General features: G+C 43.0%; 1 long non-coding RNA gene across 1 annotated transcript in view; it reads right to left on the minus strand.

Annotated features, from left to right (window-relative positions):
* The window catches only part of LOC110086152 (uncharacterized), a 37,894-nt gene extending 14,834 nt beyond the window's left edge, over positions 1-23,060 (minus strand). The window contains exons 1-2 of the long non-coding RNA XR_002301772.3: positions 22,878-23,060; positions 19,047-19,150 (exon numbers count right to left, since the gene is read on the minus strand). This is a non-coding gene — a long non-coding RNA (uncharacterized LOC110086152). The remainder of the gene's footprint in view (positions 1-19,046; positions 19,151-22,877) is intronic.
* Between the last annotated feature and the right edge of the window lie 383 nt (positions 23,061-23,443).

A 23,443-nucleotide genomic window follows, 5' to 3' on the forward strand; every position in this document is an offset into this window, starting at 1 on the left:
TGCAAAAAACTGACATCAGTCACTATACGCATTTCCACTAAAGATTATGGCTGCAGAGCAGTGCATGCATCTATATTATTGTACAGGAGAGCTCCAGAATCTCCTGTCATTAACCATTCTGTCCAGATCTTGCAAATCAACAGCACCTTAGTTTGTTCTCTTTTCCTACTGCACCTCCTTCCTAGCAAGCGTCTTTTTCCAGTACGTTGCACACAACATGTTTGTTCGGCTTTGGTCCAATATAACCTTCCTTGCTCAGGTTGCCTACCCCAAGGAAAGGGTTTGGAAATGGGAACCTAGTTTTCTACTCTGTATTCCGTGGAACAGGCATGGCAAACATGAGTTCACCAGAGAGATTAAAGGGTGTTATGTTCCTCCATTGTACGTTGCCCCTTTGCTTCACCATCTCATGAAGTTCAAAACAGCCCTCCAAAATATTTTGGCACAGAAGGGACTACAGCCACATCCCAGCTGTTCTTGCTTCTGTCCTCACTTGGCAACCATAGTATACCATCAACCATGATATCCTTCTGGGCCGTCTCTCTGGGGTGGGACTTGGGGGGCACTGTTTGACAGAAACACTGGTCCTTCCTAGAGGAGAGAGCTCAGACAGTGGTCCTGCGGGACTCCTGTATGACACGCTGGCCGTTGGCCTGTGGTGTCCCGCAGGGTTCTGTTTTGTAGTGCTATTTAACAACTACATAAAACCACAGGGAGAAGTTGTCCAGAGTTTTGGGGTTTGGAGACACCAGTATGCTCATGACACCCAGCTCTATCTTTTTTTTCCATCTAAATCCAAGGAAGTTGTTTCAGCCCTAGTCTGGTGTCAGTAATGGAGTGGATGAGGGTGAATAAACCGACACATAGTCCAGACAAGACAGAGGTGCTCCTGATGAGTCGATAACCAGATCACGGTTGCAGCCTCTGCTGGGTGGGGTTACGCTCCCTCTGAAATGTAGCTTGGGAGTGTTCCTAGATTCATCTGAGCCTGGATGTCCAGGTTTCATCAGTGGCCAGGAATGCCTTTGCACAATTAAAACTAGTGCCCTGGCTATGCCTGCTTCTTGAGAGGTCTGATCTGAGCACGGAGCCCTCCTTACATCTCAATTGGATTACTGTAATGTGCCGTATGTGGGGCTGCCTTTGGAAAGGGTTTGGAAACGTCAAAGGATCTAAAATGCTGCAGCCAGATCGTTAACTGTGGCTGATTACAGGAAACAGACAACTCCTCTGTTACAGCAGCTCCACTGGCTACCGATCGGTTTCAGGGCACATTTCAGAGTGCTAGTTTTAACCTATAAAGCCCTAAGTTGCTTGGGTCCAAACTATCTCCATCTCTGCATTGATATTAGCTAGGGAATAATGTTCCACAATGAATTGGAGATGCTGAATGTGACCCCCCAAAATAACTGATTGAAGCTCTGGAGTTTAGGTTTGCAACAAATCATCTACACATGTACACACATTCAGACATGCATAGGGCCGCACATGCATGCGCAGTTTCATCCTTAACAATTCATTCAAGTTGCTGTGGATTCGGAGTAAGCACTGCAGACATTTTTTTTCACCAGAAAGGCAAACAGACAAGGAGTGGAGGATGGGGAGCAGCAATAATCTCAACGAGGCTTTATGGTTGCCTATATATAGGTCAGGTCTTTTGATGCACAAATCCCATGCTGTTTTGTTTTTGTTTTCTTGTTAGGAAAGAAGGAGTACGTGCTCAAGGAAAAAAAAAACAGAGGCAAAGAAATAGCCGTGCCCTGTTTATATTAAATGCTTTATTTAGAAGAATTCCCAGTAGGAGGATTTTCATATTCTCGGGAAAAGAACGACAGTGATGAAAGGAGTAAATGAGTAATCATGGCAATGTTTTACATGTGCCTTGGAAATAATTTTAATTATCTTCTACACTTCTGCAGCTTATTCACATTTATGTTGCTCTCATGTGAAAGCTTCTGCTCCTTTAAAATCCCCAGACAGCCCCCCCCCACACCCATAGGCACTGTGACAAAGGGATTCCACCTTGTCTTCCATGTGCCTAATCCTGATTTGATACAATTCTGTCCATCCGTGCTAATAATGCTGGACATCTCTCTCTTTTTGCTTTATTTTGCCAGTCTTTGTATTTGGTTCATCGCCGGTTTCGAATTTTAATAAATGTGATTGTTCTAAGGCTATTTCTGCAGAGTGGGAGCTCAGAGACGAAGGCAATTTCCCAAGAAGTTGTATTTTGAAAAAGTATCGTTCCCCATCTTTAGTGTCTGCCATCTGAAGACTAGCCTAGCCAGTTATGGGGAAACCTACCACAAGATGAATAAGCACAAGGTGACAGATTGGCCATAGCAACTGTGCATGGCATAGCTGCAATCCATACTGGTGGAGCCCCTTCATGGATTGCTGCCTTGTCGTGGCGAAGGGGCTTGAGTAACTCAGAGAAGCTATGGGCTATGCCGTGCAGGGACACCCAAGACGGACAGGTCATAGTGGAGAGTTCTGACTAAACGCAATCCACCTGGAGCAGGAACTGGCAAGCCACTCCAGTATCTTTGCCAAGAAGACCCCATAAACAGAAACAAAAGGCTAAAAGATAGGATGCTGGAAGATGGGACCTTCAGGTCGGAAGGCGTCCAACATGCTACTGAGGAAGAGCGGAGGACAAGTACAATTAGCTCCAGAGCTAATGAAGTGGTTGGGCCAAAGCCGAAAGGACGCTCAGCTGTGAACGCGCCTGGAAGTGAAAGGAAAGTCCGATGCAGCAAAGAAAAATACTGCATAGGAACCTGGAATGTAAGATCTATGAACCTTGGTAAGCTGGATGTGGTCAAACAGGAGATGGCAAGAATAAACATTGACATCCTGGGCATCAGTGAACTAAAATGGACAGGAATGGGCAAATTCAGTTCAGATGATTATCATATCTACTACTGCGGGCAACAATCCCGTAGAAGAAATGGAGTAGCCCTCATAGTCAAAAAAAAGAGTGGGAAATGCTGTACTGGGATATAATCTCAAAAATGATAGAATGATGTCAATAAAAAACCAAGGTAGACCTTTCATCATCACAGTAGCCATGTTTATGCACCAACCACCGATGCTGAAGAGACTGAAATTGACCAATTCTATGAAGACTTACAACATCTTCTAGATCTGACACCAAAGAAAGATGTTCTTGGAATGCTAAAGTAGGGAGTCAAGAGATAAAAGGAACAACAGGTAAGTTTGGCTTTGGAGTTCAAAATGAAGCAGGGCAAAGGCTAATAGAGTGTTGTCAAGAGAACAAGCTGGTCATCACAAACGCTCTTTTCTAACAACACAAGAGGTGACTCTGCACCTGGACATCACCAGATGGGCAATACTGAAATCAGATTGATTATGTTTTCTGCAGCCAAAGATGGAAAAGTTCTATATAGTCAGCAAAAACAAGACCTGGAGCTGATTATGGCTCTGATAATCAGCTTCTTATAGCAAAACTCAAGCTTAAACTGAGGAAAGTAGGAAAAACCACTGGGTTACTCAGGTATAATCTAAACCAAATCCCTTATGAATACACAGTGGAAGTGAAGAACATATTTAAAGAACTAGATTTGGTGGACAGAGTGCCTGAAGAGCTATGGATGGAGGCTCATAACATTGTACAGGAGGCAGCAAGAAAAACCAACCCAAAGAAAATGAAATGCAAGAAAGCACATGGCTGTCCAACGAGGTCTTACAAATAGCAGAGAAGAGAAGGGAAACAAAATGCAAGGGACATAGAGAAAGTTACAGAAAATTGAATGCAGACTTCCAAAGAATGGCAAGAGGGCCTTCTTAAATGAAGAGTGCAAAGAAATAGAGGACAAGAATAGAAAGGGAAAAGCCAGAGATCTGTTCAAGAAAATTGGAGCTATTAAAGGAACATTTTGTGCAAAGATGGACATGATAAAGGACAAAAATGGGAAGGACCTAACGGAAGCAGAAGACATCAAGAAGAGGTGGCAAGAAACACACAGAGGAATTGTACCAGAAAGATCTAGATGTCCCAAACAACCCAGATAGTGTGGTTGCTGACCTTCAGTCAGACATCCTGGAGAGTTAAGTCAAGTGGGCCTTAGAAAGCACAGCTAACAACAAGGCCAGTGGAGGTGATGGCATTCCAGTGGAACTATTTAACATCTTAAAAGATGGCGCTGTTAAGGTGCTGCACTCAATATGTCAGCAAGTTTGGAAAACTCAGTGGTGGCCAGAGGATTGGAAAAGATCAGTCTACATCCCAATCCCAAAGAAGGGCAGTGCCAAAGAATGCCCCAACCACCGCACAATTGCACTCATTTCACACGCTAGCAGGGTTATGCTCAAAATCCTCCAAGGTAGGCTTCAGCAGTTTGTGGACCGAGAACCCCCAGAAGTACAAGCTGGATTTTGAAGGGGCATTTGTAATGTCAGATATGTATTCATGTAATCTTTTGCACAGGGCCTGTCTACTCTAGATACAATGCAGGACCACATTGCTAGTGAATGCTGGCATTTATCACACTGGAAGATGATTATGCAGATAAGTCCTATAATAGTCTTGCCTAGGGCAGGTGAGGGACCAGATCTGGCATTCCAGTTTATTGCAAGGCCCGATCCCTGTATTTATATCATGTGGTCTAATTCTTGCTAGCTGGAGGTAGCTAGTTTAGGCTGAGGGTGTGTTCTTTCCCGGCCTATTCCCTGAAGTCTGTGAGAGGACAGATGTGTGTCTATAATGGGGGAGGAGCACATGGATGATATCCCTCATAGGGGGCTGTTGGACTACAGTTCATATCACCCCTGATCTTTGCTTACTGGGGTTAATGGGAATTGTCATGCAACAATATTTGGATGGGCACAGATGCCTTCCTTGCAAAAGTCAGAACATACTGTAGATTACATTGCAAAGGCGTATAGCAGAAGGTAGGATTTAAATCAGAGTAATGCTTTACCCTCTTCCAACCCTCCTCCCAATCACCTTTTCCCATCAAAGCTCAGCTGGGGTCCCCAAATAATGGGGAGGGGGGAATATAGGCTCAGCATCCCCACTAATCCACCCCAGACCCCTCACTACCTCTCCTTTGCAACCTTTCCACTGTTGGCATGTTCTGAAAGATAGTTCTCCTGCTCCTGTCAGGTCAAGAGATCTCACATGGTTTGCTTGGTGAGGCTGACTTCCATGTCAGCGAACAAAGTCATTCTGCCATCCTAAGTGGGCCCATATGAGATCCAAAGGCAAATGAGTGAGCCATGAATGGGGTGGGTGAGGGAAAGAGGTGGGACAGAAGAGAAGCAAGGCCAGTGGGGGAGAAGTGGTGAGACTGGAGCAGAAACTGAGAGGAAGAGTGGTGGCAGCAAGGGAGGAAGCAGGCATTAGTGCTTCTGGAGAAGTGAGGAATAAATAATGTGCTCTGCCACCAAGCAATTGTGTGTTGCCTCTGCCTGCTTTGTCTTATTCCATTCGACACACACATGCCTTTCAGATCAAGCCTAGAGAGGGCAGGAACCTGAAAAATGGTGGTTCGTGATGATTCGTGGTTAGCTACGAACCACGAACCACCACGAACCACCCAGAAAACTGAACCAGTTTGTGGTTTGGCTTTTGGTTGGTGCCTGGGGGGGGACCCCTACCCACTCCTGCCGTGCCACCACACTGCCACCACATGTGCATGCGCATGCACTCACGTCTGCATGCACCCTGATCAGCAGGGCTGTGGGCACATCCCCAGAGGCAGCAGGCCCCGCTGTCTTTGCGGGTGGGGGCAGCAGCCGAGGCAGGAGCTGTGGGGGAGGCGACAGGACCAGGAAGCAGGAGACAGGGACAGTGGGGAGAGAGTGGGAAGGGATCCGTTTTGCTGAAGCAAAACAAAGCGTTTGGCACTTCGTTGTATTTCAGAAAAGCAGGAACCCCAAACAGGGTCGCAAACCAAACCACAAACCAACTCAATTTGTGTTCAGTTTGCACCCATCTCTAGTCAGGTCACACATTAAAGGAAAGATGCGTTTCCTTTTTTTTAAAACCACATTATCCTTCCAAAGCGCCCAACTCTTTCAAAGCTAGAGGCCTGAGAAACCAGACATGCAAATGATGCCTGTGTCAACTCAAATCCTGGGATCTGGAAGGCAAAAATAAAAAGTGATGTTTCTAAGTGCTACATGATTATGAGGAAAAATATACAGCAGGGAGAGTTTCTGTCCATTTATGCAACTGCACCGGAGCCAAAATCAAACAAAACCAGACCTTCTTGTGGAGTCCGGAGTTGCTCTTACTTGCTTCTTTGTGGATTTACAGGATCGCGCAAGGAAGAATATACATTTCTGTGGATCAGAAATGAGATCCTCTTCCAAGGAGGTATGCAAGGCGAGGTATTAGAAGGAAGCTCCTCTTCAGTTGGATGCTCCAGAGGAAATCCATCTGCATTGCACCACAAGAGAAAGGAAGGCTGGACAAGCATATATTCCTAAAATGCAGAAAGCTCTAGATGGAGCTTAAAAAAAGACTTTTTTTAGAAAACTGCAACTCCCAGAATCCTTCACGGATCATGCTAGTTGGGAGATTCTGGGGATATCTTCTCAGTGCTAAAATGTGTTCTTTGCATGCCAAAGGCTACAGGTTCAATTCCTGACATCTGAAGGTAAGACTGGGAAAAAACAGACCCTAATCGAAACCCTAGGGTAGGGTAGCTATTGCTGCAGCACCAAAAATGGAATTGCAAAAGTCATAAAAAAGGAAGACATTTTTGCCTTAAAACAGTGTAGACCAATTTAATATAATCCAGAATTAGACAGAGTTAAGTAGAATCACAGTACAGGTATATGGAGCAGAAGACTCACCAGGTGACTATCTTAGGTCCCATTATTGGGGGGGGGTTAAATAAAAATTAAATCAATATAGTATAGTGCTTAATAACTTTGTGATCTTTTTCTGCAGCTTCCTAACTCTGAAAAAATTGGAAAATAATATCCATATTATTTTTAATATTTTTATTTCATTGAAATAAATCTATTGGGAGTTAAGCCGTTAAGAACCCCCCACTACCCCTTTATAGGGAGTTTCCAGTGTAATGTAGTTCGTGGATAGAGTGACCAGACTAGGACTCTGGAGAACCGGATTCAAATCCTCGCTCACACATGGAAACTCCCGGGGGGGGGAGTGGAGCTGGGAATGCCACTCCTTTCATACCTCACTTACTTTGAAAAACCGTGTTAGGGTTGCTGTACGTTGGTTCTGACTCAGAAGCATGTAACAACAATAACAACCCCTTTGTAACTTTTACAATGATATCTAGCTTGTTTTTTTTTTTTTTAACAAAAAAATTCTAATTAATCTTAAAGGTGCTACAAGACTACTAGTTTATTTACAAACAAATATTTTCTGTTTAATTCACTAAATTGTATTTATCCCTTAAATTAAATGCCACATGAAACAAATGAAATAAAATAGATGCATTATTTTTATTCGTTTAAGTCAACGACCAAACCCATCAGCATTTTAAAGTTACTTATAATTAAAATAGGCCAAAGTGCTGATTACAACACAGGTAAAGCCAAGCTCCTCCCCCTCCCCAATACTTTCAATTGATTTTTAGAAGTCCAAGCCTCATGCCCATGCAGTGCCCTGCAACCACACGAAGAATGAATTAAGAGCTACACTCTCTGGATCAAGAGCTGCCTCTGTACCACCTTGACTCCTTTCCCGTGTCTTCTGGCTCCAAGAGAAGGTCCTCAGAAGCAAAGGATGATTTGCAAAGGCTAGTCTTCAAGATCATCTGTTGCAACACACAGGTGATCTCAGAGTCAGGCCTTCCATCATAACTTAATGCTGGGAATTTCCCCTAAGAACCTCTCTGGTCAAGTCTGGAGCTAAAACATCTGGATCAACAGTAGTTCAAGGCTGAAGATGATCAGGTCAAAATCCAGGTTGGTGACCATGCTACTCTGGAGAAGCTTGGAAGTCAGTGTTGAAAATACAGAGGCATCTAGACAAAGGGTCTTATTAGGTAAGGCAATGGGGATGTTAGATTTACTTCTGAGGCACAAACATAGACGCCACTGCATGGAGTTTGAAATCTGTAGCACATCATTTTGTGTGAATGTGCAAACCTTATTTAGTCATTCCCTTTCTGGAAAAGCTGTCCAAACCTCGAGGAAGATAGCTAGCCACTGGACTAACTAGTGCCTTACAACAATATCTTGAATCCCTTGAAGTTCTGTGATTTTATTCATGCAGGTAATCTCTCCACCGGTATTTGTTGCTGTTGTTGTGTCTGACTCTTCATGACCCCATGGACCAGAGCATGCCAGGCCCTCCTGTCTTCCACTGCCTCCCGGAATTGGGCCAAATTCATGTTGGTAGCTTCAGTGACACTGTCCAACCATCTTGTCCTCAGTCGTCCCCTTCTCCTCTTGCCTTCACCCTTTCCCAACATCAGGGTCTTTTCCAGGGAGTCTTCTCTTCTCATGAGATGGCCAAAGTATTGGAGCCTCAGCTTCAGGATCTGTCCTTCCAGTGAGCACTCAAGGTTGATTTCCTTCAGAATGGATAGGTTTGTTCTCTTTGCAGTCCAGGGGACTCTCAAGAGTCTCCTCCAGCACCACAAGTCAAAGGCATAAATTCTTCAGCAGTCAGCCTTCTTTACGGTCCAGCTCTCACTTCCATACATTGCTACTGGAAAAACCGTAGCTTTGACTATGCGGGCCTTTGTCAGCAAGGTGATGTTTCTGCTTTTTAATAGGCTTATCCAGTGCTCAAACTTTTGTGTTATCCACAGCTACCGTTCAATATGGAAGCAGCAGCTGCCCATTCGCTTGAGGTTTTAGGGCCCAAACCTGAGACCAGGGATCAACTTGAGTGATACCACAGACAGAGGATTTTGAGGTGTCCACACAGGCAAGGCTTGAGAGGAACAACTGGGTTGTGGGTTGATTCTGAAATCAGCCATGAGGTGAAACTGGGTAAATAAATGTAGAAATGAGATAAAACGTAGGTAACCTAGTAACCTAATATACACACCATCTTGTTTGGTATTGCTGTATTACTAGGTTAGTAGGTTACCTAAGTTTTATCTTGTTTCTACATTTATTTACTCATTTTATATATAAAATGGTCCTGGTCAGTAGCTTGGCTTCCCCAAATGCACCCACTCCTTGGGTAGTCCAAATGAAAATATATTTTCCACACACCCAGTTTGGAACAGAGGCTCGCACAGCAAGGGGGGAAAAGGTACTGCCAATAAAGGACAGCAATTCTCACAAAAGAAGAGTAGGAAATGGATAGTTGGTGTAGGAAAGAGAGAAACATAGCCCTCATGTCACTACCTACACATTCAAAGCCTGCACAAGAGATTCAGATGTCTATCTCTTTTCCTTCCACTGGACTTAGATCTGGCAGCGCTTCCAACAGAGGCTGTCCTCCATGGAATTATATGCATGACCATTCTAATGAATAAATGTTTTCCCACCCAGAATAAGATGTCTACATCTCCTCCATATAATTATGAAAGGTACAGAAGCTGTTTCCTGTTTCTCATGTGGCCAGCCTACAAAGATCCAGGTTAGGGACTGGTCAAATGTAGCATTTTCAGATGTTGTAGATGCCTTTCATCCCTCACCATCAGTAAGTTTGCAGTGCAACGCTTCTCAAAGTAAAGGATTGGCTGGTTGCACACCCACCATTGCCCAGGGGATGATACCCAAGTGTATTTACGATGTTTTCCCACTCTTCAGGGAAGCTCCTTCTACGTCCCCCAATCTTCTACAGCTGAGATAACCCTACTGAAGTAGCCCACTGTGCATCTGGTCAAAAATAGTCCAATTATCATAACACTCTGTTCTGTGTTTAAGTTTATCTATACTTCATATGTGTCCCTAATTTGAAATGGAGCAATGCTCTCATACAAATAAAGAAAGGTCCCTCGCCATAGCCTAACTGCTGGACAACTCAGTGGTTTAGGTCTTGGGCTGTAGAGCCAGAGGTTGGAAGTTTGATTCCCCACCGTGCCTCCTTGGCAGGGGCTGGACTCAATGATCCTTAGGGGTCCCATCCGGCTTTAGCGATCAAAGCTTATTATAGTCTGACTAGGAACGCAGGGACCTACAGTGCAATATCTGTTGGCCATTTTTGGCTGACTCTATCGAACAAAAATCTGGGGGCCACTGCCCTTTCTTGGGCATGGTTCACTCTTGGGTTGCAGTAAGACAGCAAGAAAGGATCATATCTGATAGCACTGGAAAGGGTTGCTTTGCCCGGAGTGATCTCCCTTAAAACAACACTTCTCTCCGTCTTGGAATTGCTCTAGCCAGTTCCTCCCTTCCCAAAGCAGCTCTGTTGCTGGATCAAAAAGGTCCAGTTTGGGCACAGATTGGGGTTGGGCTGGGGCCTTATACCCCTAAGTTGTGTGATTACTGGGAAACAAGCTGACCACGCCATAAGCAGTCCAAAATGCACAATGTTTCCCCATCTGATTCCACCCTTTCTTGTTTGCAGATTCCAACCTGCTTCTTGCATCTCTCTCACGAAAGGTGGGCCTGCTCTTCATTGTTCCGCTGACTGCTTCAGAACTTCCACCTGCATCGACAAAGAGGCTCATCTGTGGTTCCCTTCCAAATAAATTGCCAGGCTGTTAATGGAAGGGCTTGACGGCAGTTTCTCATCTTCTTTCAGTGACTCTCTAGTTCTCTGTTTCTTCTCTGCAGCACAACTCCCCCCAACCCTCCCAGCCCACTAAGCACAAGAGTTAGAATAAATGTTTTATTTTAAGGTACCAATATATTCTTTTGTTGCTGCTGCTGCTGTTCAGTTCAAAGGGAGAAGAAAAGCAGGGGAAAATAGCTTGTTTCAGAAAGCGATGCATTTTACAATGTGCTTGCTTGGGCGTTTTTTGTTTACAAGAGCTGGGAATCAAAGTCTCCTTTACTCAGCAAGGTTGACTACTTTAGTGAGATCTACTTAGCGGCATCAGAACAGAAGTCTGAAGCATCATTCAAAGCAGCACATCCACTGGAGTGCATTAAAATCCACATTGTCTGAAAGGCACTTACCCATATGTTGAGTGAATCTAAGCACCTTTGGAATCAAGCAGGCCAAGGCCCAGGTAATTGCCTTTACTCCTGTGTCTTGTGGACAGCTTGGGAAAGTTACTTTTTTTTTTGGACTATGGCTCCTGGAACCTTCCATCCAACAGGTACCTCCAGCCCTGAAATCTGCCTACCGGCTGCACCATCCAGATGTATTGGGACTACAATAACCATTAATCTTCAACAGCACAGTCCCACGAATCAAGAAAGGCTATGCTGCCATATGATCTGATTTGGATTCTCTTGGCTCCTTTCGTTTACAGCACGATCTGCTGCTTATTTATTCAGGAATAAGTGTTGCTTGGTTTAATGGGACTTCCTTTCCAATATCGGAATGCGGCCTTAAGGAGCTTAAGATGCCGGTTGGAAAATAAATTTAGAGTTAAAATCCTAAATACATTTGCTAGATAAGAAAGTCGCAACTTTTGGGGGGCTTCGTCCTAGACTTCAACCTAGCGTCTCTGACCTTTCATCGGAGCTGGGACTCCTGGGAGCTGTAGTCCCAAGCATGGAAGATCAAAATAGGAGAACCACTGTTCTGACTGGTAAATTCCACTGAACTCAGAATGATTTCCTTCTAAGTAAACATGTTGAAGATTATCCTGTTAAAATCACACTTAAAGTTACATTGAGAAATAAGCAGCAACCACTTTCCGTGCGAAACAAATATATATGAAAAGCAGTTATTTCAGTCTTCTAGCACTAAGCAGAATGTAATGACATGTCCGTTATCACAGAGAGAGTACCATGTGGCCTTCCATGTCTCCAACTCCATCATACCACAGCAGTGCTCACATTGGCCAGGACTGTTGTGAATCACAACATCCAGAACACCACATGTTTCTTGCCCCAGAGCCATCCCATTGGTTTTTACTGGTGCCCGATCGCCATTTCTAAAACAGCAATAGCAATGAAAATGAAGCTTGATGCACAAATCCAAAGCATCAATAATATTCCAGATGTTTGTTTTAACAATCGCAAAAAAAAAAAAAAACAAATAAAAGAATCTGAGGGAAAAAATATTAAAGAGTGACTGTTTCTTTAACTTGCTTCCTGCTGCTTCAGGATTTAGGTCAAGCTTCTGTATCTGGTGTCAAGAACAAATCCTGCTCTAAATTAAAAATGCAGCAAAGCAAAGGGTTTATTCTGTGCACACTGCCCCCCCTCAAAACACATTATGCCAAGCACATCTGGTGTTTGGCATGTACTTGAACAGATCCAGAACACTGCTCAACTTGGCAAAGGGAGAATAAATTGTAAAACATTCCTAACATATGGGAACTGTCAAGACCTGCAGCAACATTTCCCCCTTTCTCAAAATGCCAGTACTGTACACTTTATGTTGGGCCTGCTGCTGTCATACCTGCATATGGGCAGGTAGCTTCAATCTACACAGACTGGATGCACAGGATTTCAGCCTACACAAGCCACCCACAATTTCAGCAATAAAATAAAAATAGGGACACTCATGAATTCTTTGAAACCCTCCCGGACAGATCATTCCAATGCTCCTCTTTCTGCAATTAGAAATTGCTCAATTTCTTTCTGAAGGCTAGCGATACATAGCGCAGCTAAGTTTTTAACTGGCCTGGGGGCACTGTGCTTTTAAATATGGTTTGAGATGAATACGAAACAACATTCTTTCCCGTTTAAACGCTGTAGTGTAAACCATGCGCCTGCCAAAGGGGCTGGTTGAAAAGCTGTCAATCTCTTGTGCAAGCCTATGGGATGAGGAATCCGCGGCCTTGCAAAAATTGTTGAGCTGCAACTGCGAACAGCTCCATTCGCCTTGGCTGATAGTCAGGAGGATGGAGAGTCACCGCGTGACCCCACCAAAGGTCATTGATTCTCCGCAGGTTGTGGAGAACTATTTATTGGCTCTACAAAAGCATAAGCCTATATGTCTCTTATAAACTACTGTATAGACATCAGGAGTGCATTTTGGCCTAAAGGGTTTAATATAACAGCTGGAGCAAAATATGCTCCAGGGAGGCTTGGGCTATTGACATAAAAGGTAGCTTCCAGATTGGTTGCGAGTGATATGATAGCCCTAATATTCTCATCTTAATTTGCATGTAGCCTAGAATAGGAACAAGCACTGAACAGTGTCTTCTACTACCTCAGATCATTTTCATTTCCTTCCTTCCTTCCTTCCTTCCTTCCTTCCTTCCTTCCTTCCTTCCTTCCTTCCTTCCTTCCTTCCTTCCTTCCTTCCTTCCTTCCTTCCTTCCTTCCTTCCTTCCTTCCTTCCTTCCTTCCTTCCTTCCTTCCTTCCTTCCTTCCTTCCTTCCTTCCTTTTTTTTTGGCAGAATGTTCAAGGTCCAGAATTTGGAAAAGTTACTTTTTGGGAGTACAGCACTACTCACAAATTCTGAGCAATTCTGAGAGCTGTGATTAAAAACAGAAAGTTACTTTTATAAAGTAATTATTTGGTGTAAACATTCAAATGGCCTCATGAATAGATAGTTACCATTCTAGCTACAGTCTTAAAAATAACTCTTTGCTAACACATTTCTCAAAACTAAGAGCACAAGACAGAAAACAAGTCAGCACAAGTCATCCTACCTACTCTATTTAGCCATACCCTTAGAACAGAAAAATACAGTGGTGCCTCGCTAGACCATGATAATCCGTTCCACTGAAATTGCTGTTTAGCGAAATCATTGTCTAGTGAAAAGCATTTCCCCATTGGAATGCATTGAAACCTGTTTAATGCGTTCCAGTGGGGAAGAATCATTGTTGTCTAGCGAAGATCGACCATAGGAAAGCTGCTTTGCGAACCACCAATCAGCTATTTAAATAGCTATCTTGAGAAGCTTAAGTCTGGAAAACACCCATTTTGCAAGCACGGAGGGAGCTGTCAAAATAGTTGTCCAGCGGTTTGCGAAGCAAGGACCAAACATTGTCCAGCGAAATTCCCCCATAGGAATCACTGTTTTGCGAATCGCTATAGCGATCGCAAAAAGCCAATGTCTAGCAAAAAAAAAAAAACTGTCATGCGGGGTAATTGTCTAGCAAGGCACCACTGTAAAAAGTATTCTTCTAGTATTCTTGCTTGAAAAAGGAAATTGTTATAACTAAGTACGTAGTTATTTCTAACTAGTTATTTCTATGATTAGGAGTGGGAGCATATAGGTCTATATGTTCCAATTAATCTCTGGATGTCTCGCAGTAGATCTGCAAAGATCTTTAATTTCTAGGAGTTTAACAATAACAACAGCAGAAAGATTAACCAGGCCAGCTCAGTATATATTACAGAACATGGGAAACAAACAAGATGAGCTTGAACTGTTACATAGAAAAGCAAATATGGTTTAATAAACACTATGAAAATTGGGTGGCATGACACTCGCAATTGGAATGTGAGAACTGAAGGACAGAGCTTACTAAATAGGAACTTACACACATGGCACATTCTTACCTTTGTGAACATGCCTGAATATACATTCATATGCTCCAAATTATGACTCAGCCAGAACTATAGGGTTTCTATTATACCCACCCTATGCTTCTCTCCTGCCCCATCTTCCTGGGCTCAGCAACACGACAGTAGAAAACACACACACACATGCACACACAGAGAGTGTGAAAGAAGCAAAGGTTTCCAAGCCACTTGATGAGTGAGTTGCAGGGTGATTCCTTTTCTAGGTTTTAGTTGATACCTTGTACATGCAAGCAGACAAAGACTGGAGTGCAGAAAGCCAAGCAGCACACAAGCCATCATAACAAGACAAGCAGGCAGGCAAGTGAGGATGCAGTAACACAGCAAGGGAAAGTTGCATCAGGATTCCATGTTTCCTTGGGTTTGTTCAAACTAGCTGACCACACAGGGAGAGAGGATGAAAGCCTTGTTTGCAACTTGTTTGGACAGAGCACAAGGTAGGACAAAACTCCTCCTCCAGCAAAGAGTAAAGTGGTCTGAAAACAAACCCAAGCCAGTGGGTACCTGAGGGGAGAGGAGAGAGTGAGCGAGCTGAAAAAACCAGTAAGGAGCAATCTAGCAGGGTCTTGTCTGCCAGAAAAGTGCTAGTGCTTTGACCCCCTATGGTGTGGCACAACGACACCCCTGAAAGGTGGTCTTCAGGCATGATCAGAGCAAGAAAAAGAACAAGGAAACAACAGATCTGCTGCACTGAGCTAAGGAAGAAGTCCAGATGAGTGAGAGAGATGGAATTATTGGACACACATTTTGCTTGTATCTCTCCTTAAAATGAAAAGAGTGCACCACGTGCTGAAAACAGATTCAAGTCCCAGAGCCATATGAATTACCTCCAAACATACTAAAGGAATTTACAGAAGTAATCTGAGAATCTCTTGTCTGTATTGCTGGAAAACAAGTAAGCCTCCCCAAAGACTAAAAGTGGGCAAGTGTCCCCTATCTTCAACAAAGCAGGGGAAGAGATATGTACAGATACTGACTGATAAGCTAACACTTCAGAAGACAGAATCAGGATGCAAGGTGACTTTAAAATATCAGAGAAGTGGGCAAAAAAAAGTTTGTTCAGAGTTTCATCAAGGAAAAGGGAAAGTCTTAGGGTGGGATCACGCCATGGAATTGTTCCCTACCTATGCTAAAGTTAGACTGTGTCATAAATTTGTGCTCATGCAATGAATGGCCATTAGCGATTCATTATACCATCCAACAGTGTAATTGTGGTTTAATTCCCACTTGTTAGGATGTTTCTGTTTTATTTTGATCAGGTGAGCCCTGGGTAGGTGGGGGTGGGTATCTTTTAAGTGCAGTACTTTGCTTCCAGAGGCACCGGTGCAGCAGAGGAAATTCTACCCATCAGAAAACACTACCTAACATATCGATATATTGTTTAATTTTTTTAAAAAAATAGTGCCCCATAAACAAGAAAGAAAATAATTGGCAATATGGTGTAGCCAGCCGTATGGATTTAAACAGAAGAAAATGAATTGGTAAGATTAAAGCATGTTGTGATGTTCATTCAAGTACAGTGGTGCCTTGCATAACGAGCGCACTATTTAACGACGAATCCACATAGCAATCTATTTTTTGGAATCGCTAATGCAATTGCATTGCGATGTTTGACTAGTCTACACATCGCATTGAGATGATCAGTAAGCGTTTCGCTTACCGATCTTCACATTGCGATGTTTGCGGAACAGCTGATCGGTGGTTCCAAAATGGCTGCCGGGTATGTATAAAATGGCCACCGCAACCATTTTCGTGTGATTTCCTCACTTACCGAGGCAGCAAAAATGGCGGCGCTATGGAGGATCTTCGCATAACGGTGAGTTTTTGCCCCATAGGAACGCATTAAACGAAGTTAAATGCATTTCTATGGGGTTTTCCCTTCCGCATTGCGATGTTTCCGGATAGCGACGATTAATCCGGAACGGATTAATATCGCTATGCGGGGCACCACTGTATATATAATATGTGATCACGATGCATTACAACGAAAGTATGAAAAATATTGTTAGAAGTGGGTAATATTTCCCCTGGTATAACTACAACCTCACATGCAAGTAGGAATAATCAGATGCACAAATAAATAATGGATGACAACTGCCCTGGAAGTAGTGTGTATGAAAACAATTTAGGGGCTTTTAAGACATAGAATCATAGAATAATGTAGTTGGATGGGGCCTATAAGGCCATTAAGTCCAACCCCTATGCTCAGTGCAGGAATCCAAATCAAGGTAGCCCTGACAGATCATTGTTCAAATTTCTCTTGAATGCATCCAGCGTTGGCACATTTACAATCTCCCAAGGTAACTGGTTCCATTATCATACTGTTGTAACAGTTAAGATATTTTTTCCTAATATTCAACCTAAATCTGGCTTCCTAGAAGCTGTTGTTACATGCCCTGCACTTTGGAATGATTGAGAAAAATCCTGCTCAATCATATCAGACAAAACAAAAAAACAAACAGAATGAAAAGAACTAGAGACAAAAATGTTGTGGCATCTTAAAGACTGTTATATTTTAATGTGAGTTTTCATAAATCACTTACTCAGATGGAAGAGTGAGATTGTACGACTGTCATATTTATACATATGGAAGTGAGAGCTGGACCATAAAGAAAGCAGACCGCCGAAGAATTGATGCCTTTGAATTGTGGTGCTGGAGGAGACTCTTGAACATCCCCTGGACTGCAAGGAGAACAAACCTATCAATTCTAAAGGAAATCAACCCTGAGTGCTCACTGGAAGGACAGATCCTGAAGCCGAGGCTCCAGTACTTTGGCCATCTAATGAGAAGAAAAGACTCCCTGGAAAAGACCCTGATGTTGGGAAAGTGTGATGGCAAGAGGAGAAGGGGACGACCGAGGATGAGATGGCTGGACAGTGTCTGCGAAGCAACCAACATGAATTTGACCCAACTCCGGGAGGCAGTAGAAGATAGGAGGGCCTGGCATGCTCTGGTCCATGGGGTCACGAAGAGTCGGACACGACTAAACGACTAAACGATGACGACATATTTATACATAGCCCCATGACCAAATGGGAGTACAGATGAAGGACCAAGTGATAATTGTTCATTAATAATGGAACAGGCCACCAGGTTGTGAATAATTATCAGTCTATAAGGTAACAATAGCACAGTTGACAGAAGTGGCAAACTGTGTGAATCAATATAGTATTTCACACCTGGTAGTGACTTAAGAACACTTGATTGATATTTAATCCTTTTAAATGGGTCTCTAACATCCATGTATACCTCAACTGTTTCACTTTCAAGTCTTATTTCGTACTGGTTTTCTTCCAGAACAATGACTCTCAAGTCGTTCACAGAGTGTCCAGGTAGATTGAAATATTCTGAAACAGGTTTTTGTGTATTGCCATTCCTGATGTCAGATCTAAGTGTATTAATTTTGCCAGAAGACTGGCAAAATACACACAAAAGCCTATTAGCTCCACTAGACTAGCCAAGCACTTTGCAATCTTAGCAGATCACACGACGAATGTATATGTTTTTCTATTAGAGCGAAGACCATAGAACGATACGGCAGCCCTGCTTCAGAAACAAAACAAACTGATCAACATTTTCTGCAGCACTGGCCAGCATCATTGGAATTTCCATTCTATCTGCAATAGCAGCCACCAGCTGAGTTTGTATATGGTTTATCTTTTCCTTTAATTTTAAGAAGTCAAAGCATTCAGATTGGATAAATATTCACCTGTAACACTACACGAAGGCAAGAAATAGTGAGAAGCAGGAAGTAAGACATTAAGCAGCAGCAGACTTCATTATGAGATGCAGGCAACACATTCAAAGGAGACCATGGCTTTCCCTCCATAGATTCGAACAATCATACAGCAATAACTAGGGTAAACTTCATATTTTTCATGTGTGTCTGGATATACTGAAGGCTAAAGAATTGCTTAAAGCTATAATGCTTAAAGCTATAACTTTTGGGAGCTGTAATCTTTATGTTATTATGCAGTAGGGCAACCCTATAGGGCAATTCTAAAAATTTAAAACGAGGGAGTCCAAACAAAAAAAAAATTATGAATGTGAAACTAACTATTTTCAGCATCATGTTTGGCACAGATATAGAAGTCAGTCTGCTCTTGTGATGGGCCTAAGTTAGGGAAGTTCAGGCAAACGGTTTTTTAGTTATGATTTTTTAAAATCAAATTGTTTTTACCCCTATGCAGAAACAAGTGATCTTAAATTGAAATTTGTAATTTTATGATTTTATATATTTTTATACTGTTTTGTTTTATTTTGTAAGCCGCCCCGAGTAGACATGGTCTAGAGGGGCGGGGTAAAAATCAAATAAATAAATAAATAAATAAAATTACATGTCCTCAGATTTGAAATAGCTCAGACAAATTAAGAAGGTCAGTCTAGCTTATCTCGAAAGAGAATGGTTGGTCCAAAGTACTTTTTAAAAATAATCCAGAGTGCAGGGGCTGAAATACTGTTCCTCAAAAAAGGCCTTTCAAAAGGGAAAAGCAACCATTTTTGTTCTAAAATCGGGCATGTATGGAACAGACTTACCAGCAAGAGTGTTCAAAGTAGATACATTATTTCAGCTTCATGAGTTAGGAAGCGAGACGTTTGGAGGCAATGAAAGATCACAGAATGGTCAAAAGGCAGGTTTTCTTTGAGGAGTAAAAAAAAGAAGACTTGCTTTAAAGAAGGAAATAGAGTCACAGTTCTCCAGAAAGAAACCTTTTGCTTTGTATCTCCAGGAAATTAGCATACAATTTTGTAAGACATATTCAAAGTATTTCTACATTACAAAAGCACAGAGCAGTTGTGTTTGTCCCAGGTCTCCATGCTTTCAGTAAACATTATCTCAGGATTTCTGAGACTAGGCTCTTGATGCATGTCTTCAAAGGGGAAATCAGCTCCAGGTCTGGAGAAATCTGAACGTTTGACACTTTCAGTCAGGACCCAATTAGTTGACTCTCGGGGGGGGGGGGGATATCTTTTTAATTCTTTCTTAGCCAAACAGACATTCATACTTACCAAGGGATTCTGCATCTGGCTGTAAAAAACATTTTAAAAGGAATAAACAGAGAAGCAATATTCAGAAGATATGAAATTACTGTTTTTTTGCTTTGTGGCTGATCTTACTCAGTGTTAGTAGAACTCCTATGTCTTGTCATTCCACTCATCCTTTCAATCATTCCACTCCTCTTGTCACTATACTGTACAACCATTTGGTAATTAAGAAAAACCTCTGAAGATGTTATGTGCCATCAAGTCACGGATGTGTGGTGATCGAATGAGTTAAAGACCTTTAAAATGTCCTCTCATTAACAGCTCTGCTCAGATCTTGCAACCAACAACATCTCACATTAGGCTGTTCTCTCTTCCTACTGTCCTCCCCCCACAGCAATAGTGTCTTTCCAGTAAATTCTGTTCAGTTTCAGTGACAATTTTGCTACGTCCCAGCTCCCCCTTTTTTACTTTCGAAAGGTGGGAGGACCTCATTTGGAAAAACATGCACACAACACGTTTGTTGAGCTTTTTACTATTCACAGTTGTTGAAAAATAGTCCTAATAATTGCTTTGTGTTTGGGTGAGAAATGGTTAACTGATGGGGAAAAAAGTGTTAGGTTCTGGGATTCTGAATGGGGGGGAAGGGCCAAAATTCGCGAGGAGTAAACAGAAACATTTTGCTGGTGTGACCGCAGCCTTAGAGTACTATGAGAAATGAACCAATGACCTCAGGAGGGAAATGCTCCAGCACTGGAGGCAATGAGGAGAAAATTAGACAGCCATCTGCCACATCTGCTTTGATCTGGATTCCTGCATTGAGCAGGGGGTCAGACTTGAGGGCCTTAGAGGCCCCTCCCCCCCATTATTCTATGATTCTGTGAAATTAAATGTTCCCCTAAACACTTCCACATCATGGGGAAAAGACCAATCCTTTCCTACCAGAAGTTTTCCAAGAGAGGTGCAGGGAGGCGAAGGGAGAAAACAGAAGAAGGTGCAAGAGCGGGCAACTCTGATCCAGCAAAAACATGGCTCAATATGCAGGGATTCAAATGCAAACTTTGACGACTTTGGCTGTCGTAGGTTTTTCCAGCAGTTTGGCCGTATTCTGAGACTGGCAAAAAATGTTAGGAAGAAAAACCTTTGGAACAAGGCCAAACAGCCGGAAAAACCTACAACAGCCATCGGATCCCGGCCGTGAAAGCCTTCGGGAATACTTTGAAGAGTTTGCCTGTTGAGACAATTTCTGTTTTTTTCCACACTTGAATATTTCCAATTTTAAGTTCTTTCCGCTTCGAACATGGAGACATTTCCTAGTTTTGATAAAAAAATTTTTGATAAAATTGGATCCACCCCTTTCTGGAACACTGTCTTCACTCAGCTGACCTTAAACAAGGGAGCATCTGCTAGGCCATACCTGTCCTTCCCCCTTTGCCCCTAGGCGTACAATGCTACTGCAAACTGTTAAAACAAAGGACCTCACATTCCAGAATTCCTGAACCACTGCGTCCCTGGATACAAACAGGCCAAACATAATTATCAGAGGAAGAACATGCCTTCTGAAAATTGGATGGACAAACATTCCTATCCCTTCTGTTTTTTTCTGCAGTGCTGTTAGTTCTGCCAAGCCTGAGGACAGCCTCACAAAGATGGGAGAAAAGACAATGGATGTGGTCAGCAGCTGATCTACAAAGCCACATCCATCTTGGTAACTCGCTGGTAGTCCCTTGGACTCCAGTCATCCATGCAGGCAGTTTGTTGGCTTGCTTTTAATACCCGCAGTAACATGAATTTGCAAGCAGCTTTTTCCTTCAAGGTCATTTCGAAGACAGGGTAACCTCTGAGGCAGAAGGAGGTGGGAAAGGATGGGAAGTGGTGTGTGTGGGGGACATGGTTTCTATTGTATCCATTAACACATTTTAAAAAAAGCTATTCTTTGGAAAATAATAGGATCCAGCGCATGTAATTGTCCGTTCACGCTCCCTCTGCACAGCATGAGCAAAACAGGATGTATGAATTGCGGGAGGGTTGAGGATATACAGCAATATTTACTACAGATCCCTGAATTTGCCGTAGCTTAGTCATGGTTTTTAGAATCTATGTATCAAATAACAACAGAAATTTCAAAATTAGGCTGATGAAACAACAACAACAAAAAGCTTGGTGTTGACAGCAGAGAGGTGATCAAAAACAAGAATACATTCTACTGTGACGGGGCTATAATCTCAATTCTGCTATTAAAATACAACCTTCTTCATTTACTTCCTCTGCTCAGAAGCATGGTTCCATAATTCTAAGTAGATATGCACTTCCAGCTCCTTGCACCGCTATTTTGCTCGTGGCTTTGGTTGAATTTTGGGTTAAGAAAAACACCAAATAAATCCAGAGAGCCTGAGGTCCTCCCATGGCTGATGTAGAAGGCTGAGCGAAGGCTGAACAATAGGACTGATGGAACGGGAGTAGGATGCTGAACGTGGGTTGCATTAGATGATCGGTTATTGGCAGAATGGGGCATTTGTGTGTCAAAGCTCTATCAACCTCAGGTTCTAGTGCACTGCGCTAGCAGCGGTGATGCGGTTTCTGGGTCTTGCTACCAGACAAGATAAAAGTGAGCAGAAAGACGGCTGCAGCATTGCAAGGGTCAGTCTCGTTTCCTGACAAGTGCCTCCGAGAGTGGGGACGAAAATGCAAAAGGGATCTATGGAAAGCTTTGCATAGAGAAAGCCGGAGAGGACAATGGGATTTAAAGGAGTGGCTGAAGAAAGAGGTAGTTGCATGCTGATAAGAACTGCACAGTCACAGCACTGGATGTAAAAACAAGGGAACAATCTTTCCTTGTAGTCTTTCTCATTAAATGCTAGTTGTGATAGATATATGGAAGATGGGGAGGGGGAAAGATTGATTCCGACGAGTACGATTATGCACACACAGTGGCAGGGGGCCCAATTTCTTAGAAGACAAGAACATTGCTTCTGCAGCTGATGGAGATGCCGCTATGGATGTGTCATTCCGAAGGTGAGGTATGCACCTTGCATACACAAAAAGGCATCTATTGCTGTGAAGTATATTAATTGTCCATATATGTAATTCAATGCCAGTTCTGATCCTGTGTCCTTTCGTACTCATGCATGCATGTGCACACACAGACACACAAAGAGAGAGGAGGGGGGGAGAGGGAGAGAAACATACAGTATTCCCACTAGGTACCAAGACACATTTTCTAAGCCCCCTTCCTAAATTTTCCCGGTTTGTAGCTGGAACAATGGGGCACTCATTACAGGACAATGTATAGCAATCTTCCCACTCCACCCCACATGCTTATACTCCTTCCTCTCCCCCCTTCTTTCAACCCCCCCAACACCCGCTGAAGCATAATTACTGTACCTTAATGTTTGAACTGCAGAACACTCCAAGCTGTTTCTTCCTGATGGAGAGGAAGCAAAGGAGAAAGAGAGAGAGAGAGAGAGAGAGAGAGAGAGAGAGAGAGAGAGAGAGAGAGAAGGAGGGAGGGAAAGAGGAGGGAGGAGACGGCTGTGAACAGACAAACCCAAGTGAGAGGATGATCTTTGCAATAAAGGGATGGATGACACTCTGGGTGTCAATGTCTTCTTTCCAAACAGAATGAGGCCAGGAGCGTGTTAGGTCCCCCCCTCCTTCCCCACCATGTGTCCGTGTCTCTGTGTGTAAATTTAACCCTTTTGTAACAAGGTACAGAAGAAAACATCTTCTATTATCTCATGCCAAAAAAGGGACAGAAGGTATACCAACAGCCAAGACCTGGAAATAATAAGAAAGCCAAAGACACCACTTAAATGTTGGTCTGCTTACAATGAGGAATAGATCACCGGCTCAGCCTAAGACAAGAGGATGGTATTTCTTGCAAGGGAATGAGGCTAGCTGGGATTTCTGAGAGACTTGTTGATTGACAAAAGGATTGTACATTTCATGTT

Source organism: Pogona vitticeps, chromosome 9 (assembly GCF_051106095.1).
Source record: "Pogona vitticeps strain Pit_001003342236 chromosome 9, PviZW2.1, whole genome shotgun sequence".
NCBI lineage: Eukaryota > Metazoa > Chordata > Lepidosauria > Squamata > Agamidae > Pogona > Pogona vitticeps.